We start from the raw sequence: 24,288 nt of genomic DNA, 5'->3' as shown, positions 1-24,288 counted from the left end.
CTCTGACCCTTGGCCTTGGGAGTTTTGTGAGTGGGGGACCACTGCGGTCACCAACAGGGACGACAGGGAGGGAGGAGGAGAGGAGGTCCGGGTGGCGGGCGACCTCTGTTGGCAGGCGGCACGCAGGGAATCGCTAGGGTCACGCGCGGCGTGCGGGGAGGTGGTACTGTCACGCACCTCACGTGCAGAAGCGGTACGGCCACGTGGGGAGGTGGCACGACCGTGCGCGCGGCCTGCTGGGAAGCGGTACGGTCACACGCAGCACGTCGGGAGGCGATACGGCCACGTGGGGAGGTGGTGCAGTCGCGCGTGCGGCATGCTGGGAAGCGGTACGGTCACGTGGGGAGGCGGTACGGCCACGCGCCGCACGCCGGGAAGCCGTACGGTCACACACGTCGCGGGCGGAAGCGGTACGGTCACAGGTGGCGCCTCAGAGTGGGGGTGGGGCCAGCATGTGGGAAGCTGAGGGTGCCTGGAGGGCTTCCTGGCGGAGTGCGGGGCCCGAAGGAGTTGGGTGCAGTTTGGAGGTGGAAGGTGACTGTGTTTAGAAGCTGTGTTTTAAACGGGGAAGGGAAACACGGGGTGTGTGTGCTTTTTATTCACGGAAAGGCAGGCCTTGGGAAAGTCAGAGAAACGATCTGGCTTTCGCAGGGTACATAACCCGTTTCTGTCATGGCAGCCTTGGGTTCGGGGGGTGGGGATGGCTGCCTGCCCTCCTGTCACCTGGCTCGGGCAGGGCTGAGGGGGCCTCGCGAGCGGCGCTCGCACCCCTGTCCGCTCTCCGTTGGGGGGGGAGGGGGGCGGCTGTGCTTTCCTGCAAGCGCTCGTGGGGTCTTTCAACACAACCGCCAAGTTCGGGGCGTGCAGTCACTTCAGGATACACGCTGAAAGGGAAATGCGTGCCCAGTCCCCTTTGGTCGAGATCACCTGGCCGATGTCCTCAGCGTGTGCACCTCCCTGCGCCCCCGTGCGGGTCACTGCTGGGGCTTCTGGCGGTGAGCCGGCCTGTCCACCCCGCGTCGCTGTTTCAGGCTCTGGGAGTGCTTCTGCGCGCACCCGGGGGCCAGGGTGGGCCTGCGTGGGGGCAGGAAGTGCTTGGAGAAGGCCCCCCGTGGGAGAGTGACCTGTGAGGGGGACTTGGACCAGGAGAGGCAGGCGGCCTGGCGGAGGAGGCCGGGGCAGAGCACCCAGGAGGGTCCTGGGTGGTCGCCGGGTGGCGTGCGGGAAGGACAGACGGAAAGGTGCCAGTGACTCAGATGGAGTCAAGGGTGACGCATGTTGGGCCTCCCGGCTGCCCTGGCCCTTGGATGCTCCACAGTGCGGCCGGGGTCCCGAGATCTGGCGCTTCCAAGTCTCTGGGTCCTGAACTTGTCCTAGTTAAGAAATGACGTCAGCGGTGGGCCGGGAGAGGAGGTGGGTGGGGGTCCTCTGCACGGGGCCTCGCCGGAATCCTCTCCTGTGTTTGCAGCCACTCTCGTCAGTAAGGCTTTTCACACTCAGTGGAAGTTCCTGGAATAATGGGCAAAGGGAAGAAATGATGTATTTTCAAAAGTTACTGAGTTTAGGCACCTATCCCAAGAAAAGCCCATGTGTGCGATTCTTTATTGTGCAGAAAAATTTGTTTCTGTCACCGTTGTGTTATCCGATTAAGCTGTCGAGTCAGATGGATGCGGTGCGTTCTGCCGGCATGTTTGCTGATCACCACCTTCTGCACCCACCCCGGCCCATCCGTCTCTGGCGCTGGCGGGGTCCGGCCCCCACTGGCTCAACAGGGAGTTTGGGGGGGGGGGGCACTCCTCTCACGCTGCTTTTGGAATTTGTTCCAAGAACAGCCAGACCGAGTACGTAGGTTCTAAAATGGAATTAGTGTTCTTAATATTCAACATTATCCATCATTCTGGCTACAATCAGCCACCGTAAAGGTGTTCTGCCCACCAGCAGGGCAGGCTCTGGGAGACCTCTGTGTTCTGTCATGGGTGACTAGTGGTTTACTGGGACACACACTTTCGCTGCTAAACCCACAAGGCCCCGGGTGAGCTGGGGGGGGGAGGTGGTCACCTGTGCAGGGTCCTCTGTGACATCCTGGCTGTTGCTCTCCTACTATTTGAATTCACATGGGTTTTGACCTATTATCATTACTTTAGTTTCTTTTCCTACAAAAGTATGGGCTTTAAAAACTTCCTTTTACCTACTCTCTCTCTCTCTCTCTCTTTAAATTTGTTTATTTTTGCCCTGAGTGTAATTAGAACATTTCCTTCTGGACTGAGATCATCGCTGCTGTTCTTGTGGTGTTGTCTGGACCGTTTGTCACTCCGGGAAAACCTCCAGATGTTCTGGTTCTGATCTCCTCGGTGATTCTGCCTCCCTGTGTGATGAGGTTTCTTGCTAAGAAGCCTTCTTTGAGCCAGAGGTGTTTCTTTCCTAGTCGCTGCGCATCGTGACAATGAAGACAGGACGGATCCTTGGATGGGTTACTTAAGTATTCTTTTGTATCAGCCAGAAACAAGTGTTTGTAGTAGTTCTGGTGTTGGAAGCAGCCATTTGTGGTGCTTCAGTTGTGCCCTGGCATTGATGTGGAAAATCTCAGTTACTCATTGAAAAGCCAGATCTTGGCTGCACGTGTTTGTGATGTTTGGATGGTGGGGTGCTCGCTGTTGAGAAGGACTGGCCCCAGGCCGCCCGGAGTTTACTTGGACCGGATGGTCATCTTTGGGCAGCCAGGTGAGTATTGGCCCCTCCGTGCAGCTCTCAGACTTGAAGCTGCCTCCTGGGGTTCAGAGCGAAGTACACGTGGGCTCTGGGTTTAGATGATGAGCATTTTCAAGTCTCCTGCACCACTGGGGAGGAAGCTGCCTGGCTCCAATCTCTGTGAGCTCAGTTGCTTGGCCTCCCAAGCCCCACACAGTCCCCTGCCTCTATCCCCCAGGGTCCCGGGGAAGCTTCCTGGGAGTACCTCACCCCACATGGAGTGGGGCCGGCTGCCTGACTCAGGGCACTGCTCGGGGCGGCCCCAGACAGTGGAAGCCTGGCACTCAGGCACAAGACCAGGGAGAGTCAGTGCTGGTGGCCTCTTCCTCCTCCTGTTGAAGGCGGGGGTTGAAAAATGCTCCAAGGTAACCCCTCCCGCCCACCCAGGTCCCAAATGGAATGAGCCTGCGAGACTCCTCTTGAAGCCCCTTTCAGCGCAAAGGCCACGGACTTCTGTTCTGGCATGTTCTCTAGAAGCCTGCGCAACAAGGCTTTGCTCTGAGCGTGGATGGGTAGGAGACCCCATTCCCCTCTTCCCAGACCCCTCCTCTGCTCTGTCTGGGGAGCCTCTTCTGACCCAGCCCAAACACAGCCATTCCGATGCCCTTCCTTCCCTAGGCCCACACACTCACACTCAGGTGTCTGCTTTACTGGTGTGGGTTTCATCTCTCGATGCTGGAATTCTGTGTGAGGAACTCTCTGAGGCTGGGGTGGGCTTCTGCCTGATGGGAGGGCCAGCCAAGGGTTAAGTGTGTCCTCCTAAGACTCCTGTGCAGAAGCCCTAACCCCCAAGGTGGCTGTTTGGAGAGGGGCCTTTAGAAGGTAATTAAGATTAAATGAGGTCATAAGGTGGGGCCCTCATCCAGCCAGATTGGTGGCCTTATAAAAGGGACGGATCTCTCTCTCCCTGCTCCTTCCTCCTCTCCCCCATCCCCTCCCCTCCCCTCCCTTCCCCTCATCCACAACCCCCCATCGAGGGCGTGAGGCTAAGGCAGCTGTCTGCAAGCCAGGAGGAGAGCCCTCCCCAGACATAAGATCAGCCAGAACCTTCATCTTGGACTTTACACCTCCAGAACTGTGAAAAAATAAATTTCTGCGTAAGCCATGTGGTCTGTAGATTTCTCTTGTGGCAACTGAGCTGACTAATACACAGGTGAAGCACAGACCAGTTACTTGAGAAGCACAAGTCTCATGTGGGGCTTGTGTATGAAGTTGGAATTTGGGGATGAGGCAGCGCTCAGAAGTCCTGTAGGATGGTTCTCAGGTTTAGCTCCTGGCATTCCCCCAAGGTGTGAGTGTACATAGGGGTGACGGAAAATAGAACGAACAGAAACCCATGTCTCCTTACCAGGGGCCCCAAAGGTTGCAGGAAGGGGATGTGGCAGGCAAGGCGAGAGATGCCCAGAAGGCCGGGGGACTGGTGGCAGGCCTGGTGACGTTGTGGCACAGGGTGGGCCTGCTCTGGGAGGCTGTCCGGGCTCCAGGCTCCAGGCCCCAGGCTCTAGGCTCTGGGGCAGGAGGGAGAGGTGGGGACGAGTGTGTGCTGTGCTGCGGGACCGGGAATCTTAAGCATGAGGAGGGTTGGGGAACTAGCCTAGAGCTGCTGGTGGGGATTTTGTGTTGGTCGTTTGGTTTTTCTCTTGACGTTGGCCAGTTCAGTCTCTAATCCTGCCTGGATCGAGGAGCAGCTGGGGCCATCCTGTTTGACACCAGCTAGAATTCTAAGAACCGTGCAGTTTGTTACTTTTCAAGCTAAGCTGTCTTTCAGGAGTTCTGGAGGTCTCTGTTGGGTTGGGAACCTCGCAAGATAATTCTCACTAGAAGCTGCTGGCCTACACTTCCATCACATTGGCCTGTGTTACACCCGTGGCCGCTGATGGGGGGACATAAAAAGGTAGGAGGAGATTGTTGAATTTACTTCTGCCCAAGCAGCAGTTCGTGTTACGGGGTGTAGATCTGCAGAATGCATCAGACGTGCAGGGATTTTGGGGCTTATGGCAAAGAAAATTCAAGTTGTGAACTTTTACCCAATGCATCTTGGCCATTGCTGAGCTGTGGCCCAGGCTCCCTCTGTGCTTTTGCCGTGCGGGCCAGCACTGTGCCCCCAGGATCCCCCTTGGCAGGGAGAGACCGCTGCGGTCAGTGTGGGAGAAGCTAGACTCCCTGATGAGGGAGTGTGCTATGCTTGGCATCGTGGTGTTAATATTTAAAACGTGGGTTTGAATTCTCAGTTATGTTTTATTTATTTATTTATTAGCACAGCGATGTTTGTTGTTTAATTCCATAGTGAGAGTCTCTAAGAATATGATTAACCTTGAGGGCCATCTTATAATGTAATTATTAATGATTGATTCTGTTTATCCTTGAAATCAATAAGAGAGGCATAATGGTGTGGCATGTAGTTGGGCTCGATTTCTTGCATTTCGTAAACACGATTCTGTGACAATAGTAGTATGGGCTTATTACCCAGAGCGGGTTTGATGAATCTGAAGTGTGTGATTAGTTTTATATAATGATTGTGATATGTGGTGTTCCTTATATGACTTATGTTAATATGGCAAGCAGTGTTAACGTGTCCTGCCACTAATAGTCAGGGTGGGGATGTATAGTAATTGATCTTCCTGGGAGTGCTGTAATGTAAAAACAATTCAGGCTGTTTGAAGTATATTTTACAAGTGTGCATTGGGCCTTTGGGATGTTATATTGAAAAACCCAATTGTACAGTTACCATGGGAACCCAATTAGAATAGATTGCTTGATTTTTTTTTTTTCGGTCTTTCATCTTGACCAAAAATCTAATGTATTTTAAATGTTTTCATATGGAATTGTATTCATACACTGACTTGCTACAGTACCAAAGGATTCTTTTTTTTTTTTTTTTTTTTTTTTGTCTTTTCGTTTCCAACCCTAAGCTGAAATAATGATATATTCTCTCTAGTGGAGCTTTATAAGGAAGTCTCCTAGAGAGATTTAATCAAATTTTTATGGAAAAGTTTGTCCAGGTGGTGGTAGAGGTGGAGGTGGTAGAAATCATTTAAAAAGATAGGAAAATGGGTATTTTCATATGATTCTCCTCTGGTTGTGCTCTGGATGTCAGAGAATACAGAGGTGTTCCCCTGATTTTCCTCCTGTTTGCAGATGGGGGAATAAGGTCCCGAAAGGCATCTGGGTTGCCGGAGGTAGAGATGGAGGGTTGGTCAGGGCCGGGCAGAGTCCAGCCCTGGAGTGGGCCCCACAGGTTTGGTTTCAGACTTTTTGTGCTCTGAAAACTTACTGGAGATCCCAAGTAACTTATATGAGTCATATATCAACATTTACCATGTTAGAAGTTAGCATTGAGAAACTTAAAAATATTAATTCATTTAAGCTACGATAAACTGATTACACTTTAATGTAAATAATACATTTTAAACTGAAAAGTAACTGTTTTCCGTAAAAAGATAATTAGTGAAATGAGTGGTATTGGTTTACTTTTTTTTCCTGTATCTTTTTTTAAATGTTTTTTTAATGTTTATTTTTGAGAGAGAGAGACACTGAGTATGAGTGGTGGAGGGGCAGAGAGCAAGAGAGGGAGACACAGAATCCGAAGCAGGCTCCAGGCTCTGAGCTGTCAGCACAGAGCCTGACTGGGGGCTTGAACTTACAAACCGTGAGATCATGACCGGAGCTGAAGTCCAACGCTCAACTGACTGAGCCACCCGGGTGCCCCCTTCTGCGTCTTTTAAATGACTGGGTTAGTGGAAGGCAACCAGATCTCACATGTGCCTCCTGCGTTCCATCTGTGGCGATATGTTTTGGTTGAAGTATCTTGAGAGAATCTGGCTTCATCCAAATAAGTAACTGGTAAGGGAGGAGCATTTTAATAGCTTTTCCAGATAATCGTGGATATTCTCTGAGATGGCATCAGAACTCGGCAAGTGTTCGTTTCTTGAAGGTTCTTTGCTGTGTGGAATCTGAGCCCTTAGCGAGATTTTTGTAGTCCCTTAAGTGAAAATCGACGCGTGTGTCTTGCACCTTGGATGATTTTGTAACGTCATTCCCTGGTCTTTTGGAAAATAGCTGTTTGCTGACTTACACGCGCCTTCCAAATGTTGACGTGTTTCATCGTGCAGTATTAAAACCCGGGCTTGTTAATATATCACTGCCTTTCAACTCAGAGCAGCCTTAGAATTGGGGACCACGGGTGGGGGATACAAATTTTCCAGAGTTGTAATTATCACTTAAAGCTCTCAACTTGTCATTTATCATTGGCATCAAATAGCGTCGCTTTGTTTATTTTTGAGGAAATGCCTGCCGGATACCCAAGTCTGAGTAACCGTAGTTCGTTACTCATCTCTACACGTAAAGCTTTTGTTTCATGGAAAAGTCAGCCGGCTCTTCGGAAGAGCTCGGGCAGCCAGGCGGGTGCTTTCCTGCAAACAGCCACCGTTGCCTCCAGTGTGCTCCCCTCTGGGCACAGAGTATTGACCACGGTTGGAGGATTGAATAAAGATCACAAGCTTGATTGCTTCATCCGGGCATTCTCACAGGAATGGCTTTTTTCCCCCCTTGACCTTGGGTTTGTGGAGCGGTAGGTGGGAGGGTTCCCTCCAGATTTGGTGCCAGCTTGTTTTACATCACGGTTCTTCACCATGAAGAGTCATCTCCGCTGGGCACTTTTGTAGGAGCTTCTTGTTAGATGGGGGAAACTTTTCCTTTGTGCTATTAATGCAGTGGATTACAGTGCTGGATTTTCGTATGTCAAACCAACTTTGCATTCCTGGATAATCCCCGCTGGGCTTGGTGTATTAATATTTTCGTAGCTTGAGGATTTGTGTGTCTGTGTTTATGAGGGATACTGACCTGAAGCTTTCTTCTCTTGGCGTGTCTTTCTAGATTGGAATTAGGGCAAAATCTGTGACTCATGAGATGGGGCCTCTTTTGTTGGAGTAGTTTGTGTGCTATTAATATCACCGCTTCTTTAAATGTTTGTAGGGATTTACCAATGAAGCCGTGTTGGTGTGGGGTTTTCTTTGTGGAAGGATAGAAACTATACATTCAGTTTCTTTAGTAGGCAGTGTTATTCAAGTCCTTTATTTCTTCCTGAGTTACTTTTTGGTAATTTGTTTTTCAGGGAATTTGGCCGTTTCATCTAACAATTTATTGGCCCAGAGTTATTTTAATATTGTCTTACTGTCCTTTGAATGTCTGGTCCTTGCTTTTATTACTGATACTAGTTATTTGTGTTTTCTTTCTTTCTCTCTCTCTCTCTCTCTTTCTGATTGTTCTGGTTAGAGGTTTGTCAATTTCAGAGAAACCAACTTTTGTTATAATTGATTTTCTCTCTCTTTTGTCTTCTATTGGTTTCTTCTCTTTATTATTGCCTTCTTCTGCTTACTTCCGGTTTAGTTTACTTTTTCTGTTTATAGTTTGCTAGGGTGGAAGCTTAGATCACTGAGTCGAGCCCTTGGTCTTTTCTCATGTTAACACTCAATGCTAAGCATTCCCTGGAAGGCAGGAAGCACTGCATCCCACAGATGGCTGTGTTGTCTTCTTATTTTCACTTAGTGCAGTGTTTTTTCCACTTTCCTTTGTGATCCCTTCTTTAATGCATGGGTTATTTATTTATTTTTTTTTTTAAGGTTTATTTATTTTTGAGACAGAGAGAGACAGAGCATGAATGGAGGAGGGTCAGAGAGAGAGGGAGACACAGAATCTGAAACAGGCTCCAGGCTCTGAGCTGTCAGCACAGATGCAGGGCTCGAACTCACGAACCGCGAGATCATGACCTGAGCCGAAGTCGGACGCTTAATCGACTGAGCTACCCAGGCACCCCTAATGCATGGGTTATTTAGAAATATGTTGTTTCTCTTCTAAATAGTGGGGGGATTTTCCTGATGTCTCTCTCGTATTAATCTTTCATTTAATTACCTTGTGGTCAGAGGACATTTTTTTTTTTTTTTTTTTTATGATTTCAGTCCTAAATTTATTTAGAATTGCTTTATGGCCCAGAACACGATCTGTCTTGGTGAATGTTTGTATGCACTTGAAAGGAGTGTATAGTCTGTGGTTTTTGGGGAGAGTGCTCTTTCCATTGTCAGTTGGCTCACATTTATTGATTGTGTAGTTCAGGTCTTCTGTCTCCTTGCTGCTTTTCTTGTCTCCCTGTTCTTTATATTATTTGTGATAGCTTGAGATTTGTTTCCCCTTCGATTCTCAGCTCTTGCTTCATTTGCTTTGAACTTGTTCTAAGGTACATGAATATTTAGAATTTTTTTTAAATGTTTATTTTGAGAAGGGGGAGGGGCAAAGAGCATCCCAAGTGGGGCTCGAACTCATGAATCGTGAGATCATGTCCTGAGTCTAAACCAAGAGTTGCTTAACCAACTGAGCCACCCAGGCATCCCAGTATTTAGAATTTTGAATTGTTATGTCCTCATGGTGAATTAACCCTTTTATCCTTATGAAATGGCTGTCTTTTGCCTTAATAATATTTCTTGTTTTCAAATCTTGTTTGATGCTAAGATGACCACTCCAGGTTTCTTTTCATTAGCATTTCTGTGGAAAATGCTTTTCCACCCATTTACATTTTACCTATTTTGTCATTATATCTCACATGTGTTTCTTGTAGGCGGCATACAGTTGGGTCTCATTTTTAAAAACTCTCATCTGATAACGTCTTTTTAGAAATTGGAGTATTGAGAGCATGTGCATTTATGTGATCGTCAGTCTGGTGGGGTTTAAGCACTCCGTCTTGCTGTTTGCTTTGTCCCATTTCATCTTTTGCCTCCTCATTTTCCTACCTGCTTTTGGACTGTTTAAATGTATATTTTTAATGATTTTAGCTTAATTTTTTCCCTATACTGTCGGTTAATCAGCTCTCTCTGTTCTTTGTCTCTTCTTAGTGAGGACTCTAGGGTGTTGTGTGCGTATCTAGTCTTCCGTCATCTGCATTCGGCGTCCTGCAGTGTGAACTCTGTACAAGAGAAGCTTCGGCCTCTCCCAGCCGTGTTCCTGTTGTACTCATTCAGTACATCGTATGTCTGCATATGGTGCAGACTCCAGAATATGTTGTTATTTTTGCTTTAGGTGGCGAGTTATCTTTTGAAGAGATTAAAACTAGGACCCCCCCTCTCCCAGCTTTTATATTTATTTGCATATTTTCAGTTTCTCGTACTCTTCATTCTTTTGTGTAAATCCAGATTTCTATCTGGTGTCAAGAACCTCGCATCAGTGTTTATCAGATGTAGGTCTGCTGGTAAATGGACTGTCTTCCTTTTCTTCTTCTTTTGAAAAAGTCTTTGTTTTTGCTTTTTTTCTCGAAAGATATCTTGCTGCGTAGAAAATTCTAGATTGACCATTTTTTTCCCCTTTTCTTGCTTTAAGTGTGGTGTTCCCTTGTGTCCTGCCTGACGTAGCTCCTGATGACCAGCGTGCTGTCATGCTTACTGTTTTCCTCTGCCCTATTTCCCCTTTCTGGCCACTTTTAAGGTTTTTCCTTATCACTTGTTTTCAGCGGTTTGATTATGATGTGCCTTGGTTTAGTTCTCTTTAGGTTTCTAATGTTTTGGTTTCAGTGAGTTTCTTGCATCTGTGAGTACGGGTTTTTCATCAGATTTGAAGAAATAGTTAATATCTTTTCAAATATTTTTCTGCCTTTTTCCTTTTCCTCAGGTGGCTCTGATGTGTGTCAGATTGGTTAATACGTCCCACATCTTATACATGTTCTGTTCATTTCCTTCTGTCTTTTTTTTTTTTTCCCTGCCTGGATAGTTTAAAACCTATTTTGTCTTCATTGTCACTGCTTTTTCCCTTCTGCCATATCTAATCTGTGAGTCACACCAGGTGTATTTCTAATTTTAGATACTGTATTTTACACCTAAGTTTCATTGGGTCTCTTTTATATCTTCTCTTAACAGGTCTTGTTTTCCTTTGACTTGAACATATGGGACATATTTACAATAACTGTTTCAACCCAGGCAGGCTGGCTCCAGAGCCTGTGACCTTTAGTGCACGGATTTTGTGACAGCTATTTTGCCTTTTGTCAGAAGGCTTTTCTGTTTGTTTTCTATTTCTTGACCGTATTTGGGTAGTTGTGGTTGCCAGAGAACCAGGCACTAAGAAAGTTAAGTATTCCAGGAAACGTAGGCTACGGATAGCTTGTGCAAGCACGCATGAAGTCTGTCATTGAGCTTACAGACAGCCATGGTGAAAAGGGAAGTAGTTGCTCCCCAGTACTCATAGAACAGTTAGTACATGAATAGCATCCATCCAGGAGAGAGAAACCTTTTCCTGTAGGAGGAATTTGTCCTAAAGTTTTGTTTTATTTTTTTTTAATGTTAGTTATTTTTGAGAGAGAGAGAGTGTGAGCGAGCGGGGGAGGGGCAGAGACAGAGGGAGACATGGAATCCGAAGCAGGCTCCAGGCTCTGAGCTGTCAGCACAGAGCCCGAACGGGGCTCGAACTCACAAACCACGAGATCATGACCTGAGCTGAAGTTGGATGCTTAAGTGACTGAGCCACCCAGGCTCCCCTGTCCTAAAGTTTTAAATAAGGGATAGTAAGCAATTTAATGTTGGCTTTTTTAAATGGCCAAATGCAGGGATGGTTTTTGTATGATTTTTTTTCCCCCGATTTTCTTGTGGATCCTTAATTTAAACCGAGGGTATCCTGTTGCTTAGGGAGCTAAGGTAGGTAGTGTTCCAGTGGTCTTCATTGATTGCAGTGGCGATGTAAGAGGGTCAGGGGAGAGGGCCTTCTCAGGAGGTGTCTGTCACCCAGGAGTCTGTTGGAAGTCAGTGGACGAGTGTTGGGGGAGGGCATCCCTCCTGCTCTGCTCTGCTGCTTCCCGTGCCTTCTGACCTCTGGCACATGCGGTCCCTGAGAGGCACTAGCAGGAGACTGAAGGCCAGGACTCTGGCTGAGAGCTGTGGGCTTGGCTGGTCCTTGTCTGACCTTGGACAGAGCACTTGAACTTCCTGTGCTTCAGCTGCCCATCTCGCCCTTTGCGCCCCCCACCTCCCGTGCTTCTCACTCCTGATGGCCCTGCCTCCTGGGCTTTGGTAACCCCTTTGGACCTCAACGTGGACCAGCGGTGTTCTGAGTTGGCTCACCCGCTCTGGTAGCTTCTTGACTCTCCCGTGTCCTGTGTGTCTGCCTCTGTTTCCTGTGTTTAAAGGGGTTGCAGTGTTTCTGCGTACTCTGGGTCCAGTCAGCGGCAAGAGTGATGTATAGGTGAGCCAGAGGTAGCAGGTACTGGGTAAAGCTAGTAGAAGCGGGTCGACTCTGTTAAGAGATGTAAAGAGCTCTGTTTGTATTTTTACTCCAGAGGAGGACCACTTCAGCTCCATACTGAGAGAACCAGAATCGGGAAGTCAGAGGAAATCACGGGCCCCTTGAACTCGGATTATTTTTCCCTTGTCACTGTTGCAGTTTTTAATGCGTGGCACTGCTAGAAACGTGCTCTGCTGAAGGCTGTCATTTTGGTGTTTTCACGCTGTTGAAGATGAGACTAGACAGAAGAGTGCATTCCTTCCTGCCAGAATTCACACACCACTGCTGTTAATACCCTGCCAGCCCAGACCTTCATCAATTAAATTTAATAGTGGTGATAACATTAACCCCCTGCATCGCTGTCTACCTGACTGTCTAGAGAGCTCTTCACAGCTCTGCATTTGAAAAACGAACAGACAGAGGCTGTCTTTTGTCCCAGGTTTCTCGGGTGGCAGTGCGAACGCTCAGCACATAGGCAGAGCTGGCCTGGTGGTTTGGACTGTGCTGCTCCCACAGCCACGTGCACGCCCGACAGAATAAAGGTGTGCCCTGTGAGGGACACGCAGGTTGTGGGGAGGATTTGCCCGTGCCCTCACTGCCGTCCACCCGAGTGTGAGAACCGTGGTTGGCTGTGATTGCGTGGTGCTTGCCAAAAACTTCCTGAAACGCGCACTTTGCCTCCTACCATATGTGAGTGACCAAGTCACTTCAGTGATGCCACATCTCTGGAGTCGCTAGGGAAGTGAAGGGGGAAGTGTGTTCACTTAGGAAGTTTGGATTAAGTGCAGACTTCGCAAACGTGGACCGACCTGGTGTGCTCGTGTGCGAGGGAGACTGGCCGGAGTTTCATCTGAAATGATGAAGTTTTGAGAGTTTGTCTCGGCATGGTATTTGCCCTTTAGTACAAGCACTCTTTGTTATTTTCTGACCACCAGATGTACGTCTTCAGGTTTTGTCAGTTTCCCAGGTTACAGAATTTTGGCCTCGGTGTTCTTTTTTGTAGTAATTTGATTGGTGGTTTTCTGATGCAGTTTTTTTTTTCCTTTTTCTTTCTCCTTTCCCACCCTCCCTCCCTTTCTCTTTCTTTCCTTCTTCTTTCCTTTTAAAATTATGTGTTGTTGTGGGAGCCTGGGTGGCTCAGTTGGTTAAGCGTCTGACTCTTGGCTTTGGCTCAGGTGACGATCTCACGGTTTGTGGGGTTGAGCCCCAGAGCCTGCTTGGCATTTTGTCTCTTTCTCTCTCTCTCTGCCTCTCCCCCACTTTCTCTCTCTTTCTCTCTCAAAAGAAATAAAAGTAAACTTTAAAAATAAAATAGGGATGCCTGGGTGGCTCAGACGGTTGAGCATCCGACTTCAGCTCAGATTATGATCTCATGGTTTGTGAGTTCGAGCCCCGCATCGGGCTCTGTGCCGACAGCTTGGAGCCTGGAGCCTGCTTCCGATTCTGTGTCTCCCTCTCTCTCTGCCCCTCCCTGCTCATTCTCTGTCTCTCTGTCTCTCTGTCTCTCAGAAATAAATAAACGTTGAAAAAAATTTTTAAAAAATAGAATAAAAATTAAAATTAAAAAAATAAAAATTATGTGTTGATACCTACTAAAGAGTGCGTGAGATGTATGTAAGGCATGAAGCGCAGATAATGATCTGGGCACCCACCAACTTACTGCTGATTTCAGCATCTCCAGTCTCGGGGAAGTTACCTGTGCGCCTCTTCTCCTGTCCTGCCCCCCGCCCTCCCCTCTCTCCCCACCTCATGGTTATGGCTGTTCTGAAGTTTGTGTTTATTATTGTCTTGCTTTTTAAATTATGTATAGTTTCACCATCTGCCCAGCTACTTTTCAGCAAGATCTCATTTAGCGTGGCTTGTTTGACTTTTATAAAGAGCATATTATGCTGTCCAAGTGTTCCAAGGCTTGCTTTTGCTTCTGCCTGGAATTCCTTTTCCTGAGTTCCGCCCGAGTTGTGCTTGGCTGTGGTGTGTGGTCTGTTCATCACAGCACATCGTTGTACAACTATGCCGCTGTTTCCTTATGTACTTTTCTATTCTCTCGTCCCTGGGCATTTGAATTGTTCCCAGGTTTTGTCTGCCACCCACCACAGCTATGATCACTCTTGTTTGCCGCTTCCACTGCACATTTATAACCATTTCTCCTTGCTGTACACTCAGGGGTACAATTATTGCACTGTCAATGTTCAATGTTACAAGACAATAGCTGTTTTGTAAAAATGGTTGAAGCAGATTAGACTCCCATCAGTTGGTGCTCATCCTTACCAAAACTTGGAAGTTACTTATTCATTGTTAACCTACTGGGTAGAAGATAATTATCTCATTGTGATCTTCATTTACATTTTTCTGATTACCAGTGAGTTTGAGCATCTTTTTGCTTGGCCGTTCGTTCATGACTCCTTTTGTGCAGAATGCCTGTTTGTACCCTTTTTGCCTGTATTTCTATTGAAATATCCTTTTCTTAGTGATTTACAGGAGAATTTTTATCCTCCCAATTCTAGTCCTTTATCAGTTACCCGGGCTGCAATTATCTTCCCCCAGTTTGTGGTTTACCTTTTCATTTTCTTTATACTGCCTTTCCGTGGACAAGGGTTCTTAATTTTCATGTAGTCGAACATAATTGAATTTGTGATTCTTTTCCTTTATAGTTCAATTTCTGTACTAATACCACATTGTATTAATTACTGTAGCTTTAGGCTAACTCTTAACATTGGTGGCATAAGCCTTTCCATCTTGCTTGTCCATACAGATTTCAGGACCAGCTTGGCGGATTCTTAGGAGAAAGCCTTTGGTGTTTTGGTTGGAAGTGCTTGCATCTATAATTAATTAATGTGAGGAGAATAACATCTTTAGGATGTGAATCTTCCTCTTTAGGAATATGCTGTCTTTCTCTATATATATTTAGGTCTTTTTTAGTGCCTGCCCACTTTTAATAGTTTTTTTTTTATGAAGAACTTGCCCATCTTTTGTGATAACTTTCCCCAGGCCTGTAGTGTTTTTGTTGCCGTTATATGTGGTATCTTTTTCTTTTTCTTTTTTTCTTTGGTAATCGTTTCTGTGTGATTGGTACCTGGAAATGCTATGTTGATTGTTGTGTGCTCATCTTACATCTGGTTTCCTTGCTAAATTCCTCTCTTTAATTTTAATATGCTCTATGTATATTCTTGGATTTTCTACACAAACAATTGATCATACTACTGATGAATGATAGTTGGCTTCTTCCTTTCCACTCTGTTAATCATTTCCTTCTTTGACTTGCCATGTTGCTCTAGCTAAGACCTCCACGACCATGTTAAGATATGATCATAATTGATATACTTAGCCTTGTTACTTATTTTAGAGAGAAAGCTGTTAATTTTTCACCACTAAAAATGAAGCTTGTGATAGGCTTTTGGTAAAAAGGAAGCTTCCTTTTCTGGTTGTCTGAGAAATTTTTAAAAATGATTAATAGGCTCTGAATTTTGCTGAATTATTTTTCCACATCTGTTGAAGTGATTGTGTGATTCCCACCCCCCATGTCTGTTAATGTGCACATTTACTTTTGTAGAATTATTATAATTTTTTTAATGTTTATTTTTGAGAGAGAAAGAGAGAGAGAGATAGAATGTGAGTAAAGATTGGTACAGAGAGTGAGAGAAACACAGAATCTGAAACAGGCTCCAGTCTCTGAGCTGTCAGTACAGAACCTGATGTGGGGCTCGAACCCATGGACCGTGAGATCATGACCCGAGGCGAAGTCAGACACTTAACCAGACTGAGCCACTCAGGTGCCCTTACTTTTGTAGATTTATTAATGTTAAATCATTTTTGCATTTCTGGGATGAACTTGTCCACTAAGCATCATTTGGGCTAGGCTTATTATTTTTTTGATTAGGATTTTTACATCCGTGTTTATGAATGAGATTACTTTTTTTTTCTTCTTTTTGTTCTTGTTCTTCTTCTTCTAGTATCCTTGTCTGGTTTGGGTTTCAAGGATAAACTGACCCCATGAATTGGTTGACAATTCTCTATATTTATATGATCATTTTATATGATCTTTTCTTTAAAAATTTGGTACATTTTGCCTTTGTAACCTGGTATTTGTGGGAAGACTTAAAACTAGTGATTTAATTGCTTTCATGGTTGTAAGATTATTTTTTTTAAAGCTCTAGTTAGGTTAATTATATGAAGCCAGGTTTTCAGTTTTTGAGGGAAAATAAATTGTTCCTAGTATTCTTGAGTATTTTAAATCTCTGCAATTATGTTCCCTGTTTTCATTCCTGATGCTGTTTATTTTCACTTGCTCTCCTTTCTACTTACTGTATCTCACGTAGTGTTTGCCTGACTTTGTAATCTTTAGGAACCAGATTTTGACTGCGATCCTCTGTATTATGTCTTAGATTTAACAGCTCAGACATTTTTGCCCAATATTTTCTAATTGTTCCTTATTCTCTGTCCTCTTTCTGACTTTCAGATTAAAGGCTTACCTTATGCTTTTTACCCTCTTTACTTCGTTGATTTTACATCACATCATCTGTGTGGCTTCACGGTACTCTAAAAGTTGTCGTGGGTCACGTTTTCACTGTCAGGCCTGTTCAAATGTCTTAATTTTCATTATGATTTCTTTCTTGATGGTGTGTTGTTTGGAAGTATTTTTAGATTTCAAGACATGGAGATTTTTATTTAAGATTTTGTTACTAGCTTTTGTGGTAGGTGAATACTAAGGTGGCCTCCATGGCATTTACCCCCTGATGTCACCCCTGTGATTGCTGCTTATGTGGAAATGGGGATTTACACTTGCAGATGAGGTTACACACGAGTTGACCTAAAGATCTGGAGAGTGTTGGAGAGGTCCTTACCTGATCACAGGGCGACCTGATCACAGGGCTCCATAAAAGCAGTGAGCTCTTCCAGCTGGTGGAAGGAGAGGAGGTCAGGTACACCGACGGGACAGGGTATTCTCTGTGGCTGAGGTGGAGGGGCCCGTGGGACAGGGTGCCCAGGGGTGGTGGTCACTGCCTGCCACCCTGCAAGGAAATGGAACTCCAGTCCTACAACTGAGGGAAGTGGCTTCTGCAGCAGCAGATAGACATGTGCTGGCAAGTGGATTCTCCCCAGAGTCTGCAGATAAGGATCCGCCTTGTGGACACCTCGGCAGGGTCTCTGAGACCCTGAGCAGAGGACCCAGGCAGGACCAGTGGCACTTCTGAAGTGAAGGACTGTCAGCAGACAGATGGGGGTTGGTCAGACCACTGTTCGCAGTACATTTCTTTTCCCAGCAACAGCAGATCAGTACACTTGTAATTGTACCATGTTGGGCGTGTGGGGCCCGCTGCTGCTGCTGCTTTTGTTGACTCTTGCATTACAGCCTCGTATGTGGAGGCTTTCCGCGTATGGTCCACGTGTGTCTGTCTTCTCTCAGGATGTGTGTAGAACCCCACACCATATTTTTTCATTAATACCATCGGTATATTGTCCTTTCTTTTTTCTTGCTCAGTCTATCCAGTTTATTGATGACTTCTGGTTTTGCTGTTGTCTATTTTGTTCTTCTATTTTATGCTTAATTTTTATTTCAGGGATTTTTGCTCTTTATTTCCTGTCTTTTTTCTTTGTATTTGGTGTGGTGTTTTTATTTTTCAGATTCTTGAGATGGAAGCTTAGGTGATTTTCAGCCTCTCTTCTTTTATGATACACACTTGCAGGGCTATGCATGTCTTCCGAGTACTGCTTTGGCTGCATTCTCTAAGTGGTGGTACTCAGTGTTTTCATGTTCACTCAATTCAAAACGTTTTCTGATTCTATTCGGATTTCATGTCTAACCCAGGAGTATTTAGATGTGTGTGTGTGTGTGTGCGCCTTTCCAAACATTTTTTATTGTTTTGTTTTGTTTTTTTCCGGTTATCTTTTTGTCCGTGATTTTTAGTCTGACTGCACTGCACTCAGTGTACATAGCCTGTGTGACTTCAGTCCTCTGACGTGTGTTGAGACTTGCTTTGGAATCACACGTGAGAAGGGGTCTGCGAGTATGCCTTCTGTGGTCGTCGGGTGTGGTGTTGTATGTGTGACCCTTAACCAGCTACTCAGGAGTGTTCACATCTTTTGGAAGCTTCGTGACCCTTTCATCTGCATACTCTATCAGTTACTGAGAGAGAGATGCTTTAAAATCTCAAATTATACTTTTGATTTTTCTGTTTCTTTAGGTCTGTCTTTTCCTTAATATATTTTTAAACTGTAATGTTAGGTGAATACAGAACTGACTTGTTGATCATTAGGAAACGTACCTTTATATTACAGTGAGTACTTCCTGCCTTGGCATCTCTGTTGTCTAGAATTTTTTTGTTGTGGTGGTAAGACACATAACATAAAATTTACCATCTTAACCATTTCTTTCTTTCTTTCTTTCTTTCTTTCTTTCTTTCTTTTATGTTTAATTTTGGGAGAGAGAGAGAAAAATGCGAGCGGGGGAGGGGCAGAGAGAGAGGGACAGGGGATCCGAAGCAGGATCCATGCTGTCAGCAGAGAGCCGGATGTGGAGCTTGAACTTACAAACTGTGAGATCATGACCTGAGCTGAAGTTGGACACTTAACCGACTTAGCTTCCCATGCATCCCACCATCTCAACCATTTCTTTAAAAAAATTTTTTTAACGTTTATTTTTAGTTTTGAGACAGAGAGAGACAGAGCATGAACGGGGGAGGGTCAGAGAGAGAGAGGAAGACATAGGATCCGAAGCACGCTCTAGGTTCCGAGCTGTCAGCACAGAACCCGACGCGGGGCTCAAACTCACGAGCTGTGAGATCGTGACCTGAGCCGAAGTCAGAGGCTCAACAGACTGAGCCACCCAGGCGGCCCCCATCTCAACCATTTCTAAGTGAATAGTTCAGTAGTGTTATGTATATTCACATTGTTGTGTAACAGGTGTCCAGAACTTTTTCATCTTGCAAAACTGAAACTCTTGTACCCATGAAACACTCCCCATATCACCCGCTCCCTAGCTCTTGGCAGCATAATTCTACTTAATGTTTCTGTGAATTTGACTACTCTAGGTACCTCACAGAAGTGGAATCACACAGTGTTTGTCTTTTTGTGACTGGCTTATTTTACTTAGCATGGTGTCCTCATGGTACGTCCATGCTGCTGCATCTGTTAGAGGCTGAATACGATTCCACTGCATGTTGTAACAGGGTTCTCCAGCAGAACAGGGAATTTGTTATGAGGGAAAGATGATATAGAATATAACATAACATACTGGAGTACAGTATATATAATGTGGCATAACATAAAATAATGTAACATAACATAACATAACATAACATAACATAACATAACATAACATAACATACATCCCTGGAAGACAGTCTGGGAAGGAGCAAATTCTCCCTTCCTTCACCTTGTTTGTTTGTTTGTTTGTTTTCTATTCAGACCCTCAGCAGATTAGATGAGACCCACCTGCCTTGGGGGAGGGGCAGTCTACTTTACTCCGTCTATGGATTTAAATGCTAATCTCAGTTATAGACATACCCAGAAATAATGTCTAACCACATGGCTACATACCCATGGCCCAATCAAGTGGACACATAAAACTACATATCGTATACGTATCTATCGCGTTTTCTTTATGCACTCATCCACTGATGAACGCTTGGGTGGTTTTCACCTCTTGACTCCTGTGAATGGTGCTGCTGTGGACATGAGGGTGCAAATATCTCTTCAAGTCCCTGCTTTCCCTTATTTCCAAAATATACCCAGGTGTGGAATTGCTGGGTCATGTGGTAATTCTGAATTTTTGAGGGAACCCCTTACTGTCTGTAGCAAGTACGTAATTTTCCATCGCTCCCAACAACGTACAGGACTCCAGTTTTCCCCCACCCGTCCTGGCCAATACTTGTTACCCTGCTTTTTTTAAATAGTAGCCATCCTGACAGGTGCAAAATATGCATTGTCTTGCGTTAATATTATTATATGGGCTTTACTTTGGTCAGATTTGAATGGTATATCTTTTCCATATTTTCCATCTTTTAATGTTCAGCCTTTGTTCTTACATTTAAAGTGTATAAAGAGTATATAGGTTTTTAAAATACCCAGTCTGATAAGCTTTAGTTGTTTAGTCCAGAAAGGCTATAATCGTCATCATTACTGTTGTTTTAAACATTTAATATTCATGCAGATTTATCACATACTGATTAATTGATCGATCGATCGGCAAGTTTTGTTCCTTCATTACCACACTTGCATGTGGGGTGATTTACTTCTGCCTGAAAATCTTTTTTTTTTTTTTTTTTTAAATGCAGGTCAACTGGCAGTGGATAGAATTCATTTTTAAAATGTTATTTTCCCTCGACTTAAACACAGTAATTTCACCCTTATTGGCTCTTGAATTAGCAGCTATCTTATTTCATCATTTAAATATGTCCTACCCATTTTCTTCTGCTTTTCTAAAGTTTCTGCTGAAAAGTCAGCCATCATTTGTGTTGTTGCTCCTTTGAGGCTAAGATGCGAATTTTTTACTCCGGCTGCTTTTAGGATTCTCTCTTTGGCTTACAGTTGCATTACACTTAGTTTTTATATTTTTCCTCATGTTTATTCTGCTTGGGGTTTGCTGAGCTTCTTGAACCTCTGGGGTGGTGTTACCTGGTTTGGAAAATTCTTGACTTGGTTCTTCACTTACTCTTTCTTCCCTGCACTCGGCCCTCATCTTCTGTGTTCTTGTCTTTGCATCCGTCCTGTCTGTGCCGTGGTTTGGATGTTTCTGTGGACCTGTCTTGCCTCTCACAGACTCTGTGTTCTGCTTTGCCTGGCTTACCATTAATCCTATCCTGTGAATTTCCAGTTTCAAAGTTTGCATGTTTTGGTTATAGAATGCCCATTTCGTTTTTCATATGTGTTTCAATTCCTTATTTATTTGTTTATTTATTTTAATGTTTGTTTATTTTTGACAGAGAGAGAGAGAGAGAGAGAGAGAGAGAGAGAGACAGAGCATGAGCGGGGGAGGGGCAGGGAGAAAGGGAGACACAGAATCCAAAGCAGGCTCCAGGCTCTGAGCTGTCAGCACAGAGCCCGATATGGGGTTCGAACTCACAAACCATGGGATCATGACCTGAGTCGAAGTCGGACTCTCAACCGACTGAACCACCCAGGCGCTCCTCAATTCTATATTTAAAATTCTCTGGATTATTATTTTTTGTCTGATTTTCCACTTAGTTTTGTTTTTTTTTTTAATCTTGTTTAAGTTGATTTAGTTATTTTTGACAACACATGAGCGTGAGTGAGCAGGGGAGGGGCAGAGAGAGAGGGAGGCGCTCAAGTGGGTTCTGCGCTGTTAGCACGGAACCCCACGGGGGCTTGATCTCATGAACAGGAAGATCATGACCTGAACCAAAATCAAGAGGCAGATGATCAATCGGCTGAGCCACCAGGCACCCCCCCGTTTTAAATATATTAATCATAATTATTGTAAAGTTCTTGTGTGCTGACATCAGTATCTTGGATATCCATTCTTCTGCTGGTATTTTCTGGGTTTTTTTTTTTTTCCCTCTCTTGGTTGTGTGGTACACATAGACACACGGGTGTGCCCACATACCATGTGCACACTCTGGCACACAGGATAATTGTAATACGTGAAACAATCACAATTTTATGTTTGACTTTTTCACCTGACCTCTTATTGTAAGTACGTATCCACATGATTGAGCTTTTGCCCACATTATTCCTAGAGATGGCATAGTGTTCCACTGTAACAGGTGACATTCTTTTGTTGTTGGATATTTAGGGCATTTCCATAGCTGAGACTCTGTCCTAAAGAATCAATAAATTTTGTCACAAAGATGTTTAGTGGGGGTTTTTGAGAACTAAACCAAGTAGGGAAGATGTCCGAAGTCTTGGGTTGAGAAATTGTTCATCAGCCTCTTGCTTCTTGATTTCAGCAACTGTGTCTTACGGTTTTGGTTCTCCACTGGAGTTATGGCCATTTATGCGTGTCATTTCAGGCGTCCTGCATAAATGCATGTCAAGCACTCACGGGGGGAGGGGGTATGTACTGGGGTGTGTTAACGACTATGAACAAGGCCCTGACCATGTGGAGTTTTGCCTCACCTTGGGCAGAAGCAAGCAACATGCTCAGGGGCACGCCAATGCATATTGTGGCCCCCCTCAATGCATATTGAGAGCTCTGGGCTCTTGGTTTATCAGCGACATCAGCTCACTACTCCCTGTCTCAGTTTCCCTCATCGGTAATGTTGTCAGTGCCGTCACAGCCCTTTGGCAGTGATGAAAATGTGCGCCTGTGCCTTCCAGAATGAAGCCCCTAGTAATGGGTGCCCACTGGGCACTTGAAATGTGATGAGCATAATTTAGGAACTGAAGTTTTAACTCTATGACATTTTAATTAATTTACCTTTAAACAAGTTGTCCCATGTGGCTCACAGCTGCTGTATTGGACAGTCTGGCCTAGGTGAGGTCAGTGTTTACTGAATGGCATTCAGTGGTCTTTATATGCACTCCAATTCTGACATTTGGTTTCTTTGCTCATCTTTACTTTTATTTATTTTATCATAAGTATTAGATACTCGTTTCTGTGTACGAACAGAGTACGTACTATCCCCTCTCTGCGCTGTTTTAACAGGGACATCATCTCCACGGGGAGAGTAATTTGCCTGAACAGGACGCTAAAAATATAAAGTAGGCCGAATTAGAGAAGAAGAAGAAGAAGAAGAAGGGATTTTACCGGAAAGTAGCTTGTGTTGCAAAACCATTGAAGTGAGCGGAGACATTGCCGACTGCAAGCACAGCCCCTGCTGTTAGCTCTGTGACTTTTCCCTTTGACCAAGTTTCCGATTTTCATCAAAATTAGCAATTAAAATTTACAATTCAGTTTTCTCTTGTAAGTAATTGCCATTTGTAAATGAGACTAGTTTCTCTTTGAATTTATGGTGCAAATAACATAATTTATATAAAGATCTCTTGATCCTCTGGGTCTGGGCAAAATAAATGTAGTATCTAATGCTGGAATTGGGCAGGATTTTTGTGTGAATCTTAAAATATCTGCTGCATAAAAGTGGGTTAAGTTATTTTGGAAACTATAAATAGTCACTTGGTAATTAGGTGTTTGGGTTTATTTGTTATAACGGAATGCTTATTAGAGTTTGGTGTGTTTTTACCCCATGGATCAGAAGCTTTTATAGGCCAAGTGCTAAGATGCACTTTCTACATTTTGCTTGCTGATTATGACTCATTACAGATGATAGATGGCCTACTCAGCTTTTCAATTCCTGTTTGCTTGTAGAGAAAGAAAATTCTCATCTCTTTTGATCAGGCCTACTCTAAAATTCTGTGTACTAACCCCTTTTGTGTACTAACCTTACACTATATCACATCGTCAGAAGACAGAAATGATAGCACCGACATGCTCTCGGTCACAAGTGGATGGAATTCGGTCTGTCCTGGCTTATCTGTTTCCACCAGGGTTCTCCCTTTCTCCTGCGCAGAGCCTCTGCACATAGTTAAAATGACATCAGGACTTCATCAGGATGCAGGTTCCTGCGGACACAGCCCTGCGTCTGGTCACAGAGAATGTAATGACGTTCCCAACGCCATCACCAGCCCGTTTGCTGTCCGCCCTTGTCCAGCAGGGTGGTGCTGACAGGATTATGCCGTGTTGTCTGTTCTGGGATCTGTGGCCTAGTTGCGTGGCCCTTTTTGGAGAGCACAGAGTGATGGGAGCGGCTTGTTTGTAGTTATTTGCCATTTGGACTCTTCCTTTCGATTGTATTTTCACCATTGTTAAGGGAGGAAAATCGATCATTTGTTTCTTTGAGATCAAACTTTGTCACACGTGGAGAGGGGTGTTTTGTAAGTATTTAAAGGAAGCACAAGTGTCTGGACTTTCCGGTTGCTGAATCTCCCTCCAGCCCACCCTCCTCCAGAAGCCACTCTGATGCACCTTAGTCCTGCATGTTTTTTATTTGCTCTTCTCATGCGATCCAATAACAGAAGTACATTTAAACATTTATGCATGTTTAATGAATGGCCACTGAGAGGAGAGACTACCTTTATAACAAGATTAATACCTTGGCTCAAGGGACATAACATTTTAGTAAAATCAAAATTTGTATAGTTATCCTCTCTGTGCTTTCAACCTCTGGCTTCCTTATAAAAATGTCTAAATAAAATACTAGTAGACAACTCTGGCTCTTACTCCCATCTGTGTTACGTGCTGACCCGGAACCCACTCGAGGCTGTGACGTCTGGGCCAGGGTCTCCTGGTTTATGTCACATCAGCCTGTGCAACTGTGGCATATACGGCTATGT

At 44.8% G+C, this 24,288-nt stretch overlaps 1 protein-coding gene across 5 annotated transcripts in view; it reads left to right on the top strand.

Moving 5' to 3' along the window:
• MGMT (O-6-methylguanine-DNA methyltransferase) overlaps window positions 1–24,288 on the top strand; it is a 297,215-nt gene that overhangs the window by 6,972 nt on the left and 265,955 nt on the right. The window contains exon 1 of one of the 5 annotated variants that reach the window (XM_078434975.2): window positions 329–410. The exons of 2 other annotated variants lie outside the window; for them this stretch is intronic. The gene's annotated coding sequence lies outside the window, so the exon portion shown is untranslated. Of the gene's footprint in view, window positions 1–328; window positions 411–843; window positions 996–24,288 lie in introns of those variants that run through there. 2 more of the 5 variants (XR_013550598.2, XM_078434974.2) reach the window with 2 other exon arrangements.

This window comes from Panthera onca, chromosome D2 (assembly GCF_046562875.1).
Source record: "Panthera onca isolate mPanOnc1 chromosome D2, mPanOnc1 haplotype 2, whole genome shotgun sequence".
NCBI classification, from domain to species: Eukaryota; Metazoa; Chordata; class Mammalia; order Carnivora; family Felidae; genus Panthera; species Panthera onca.
The sequence above is the reverse complement of the archived record's forward strand: the minus strand, read 5'-3'. Positions and strand labels throughout refer to the sequence as shown.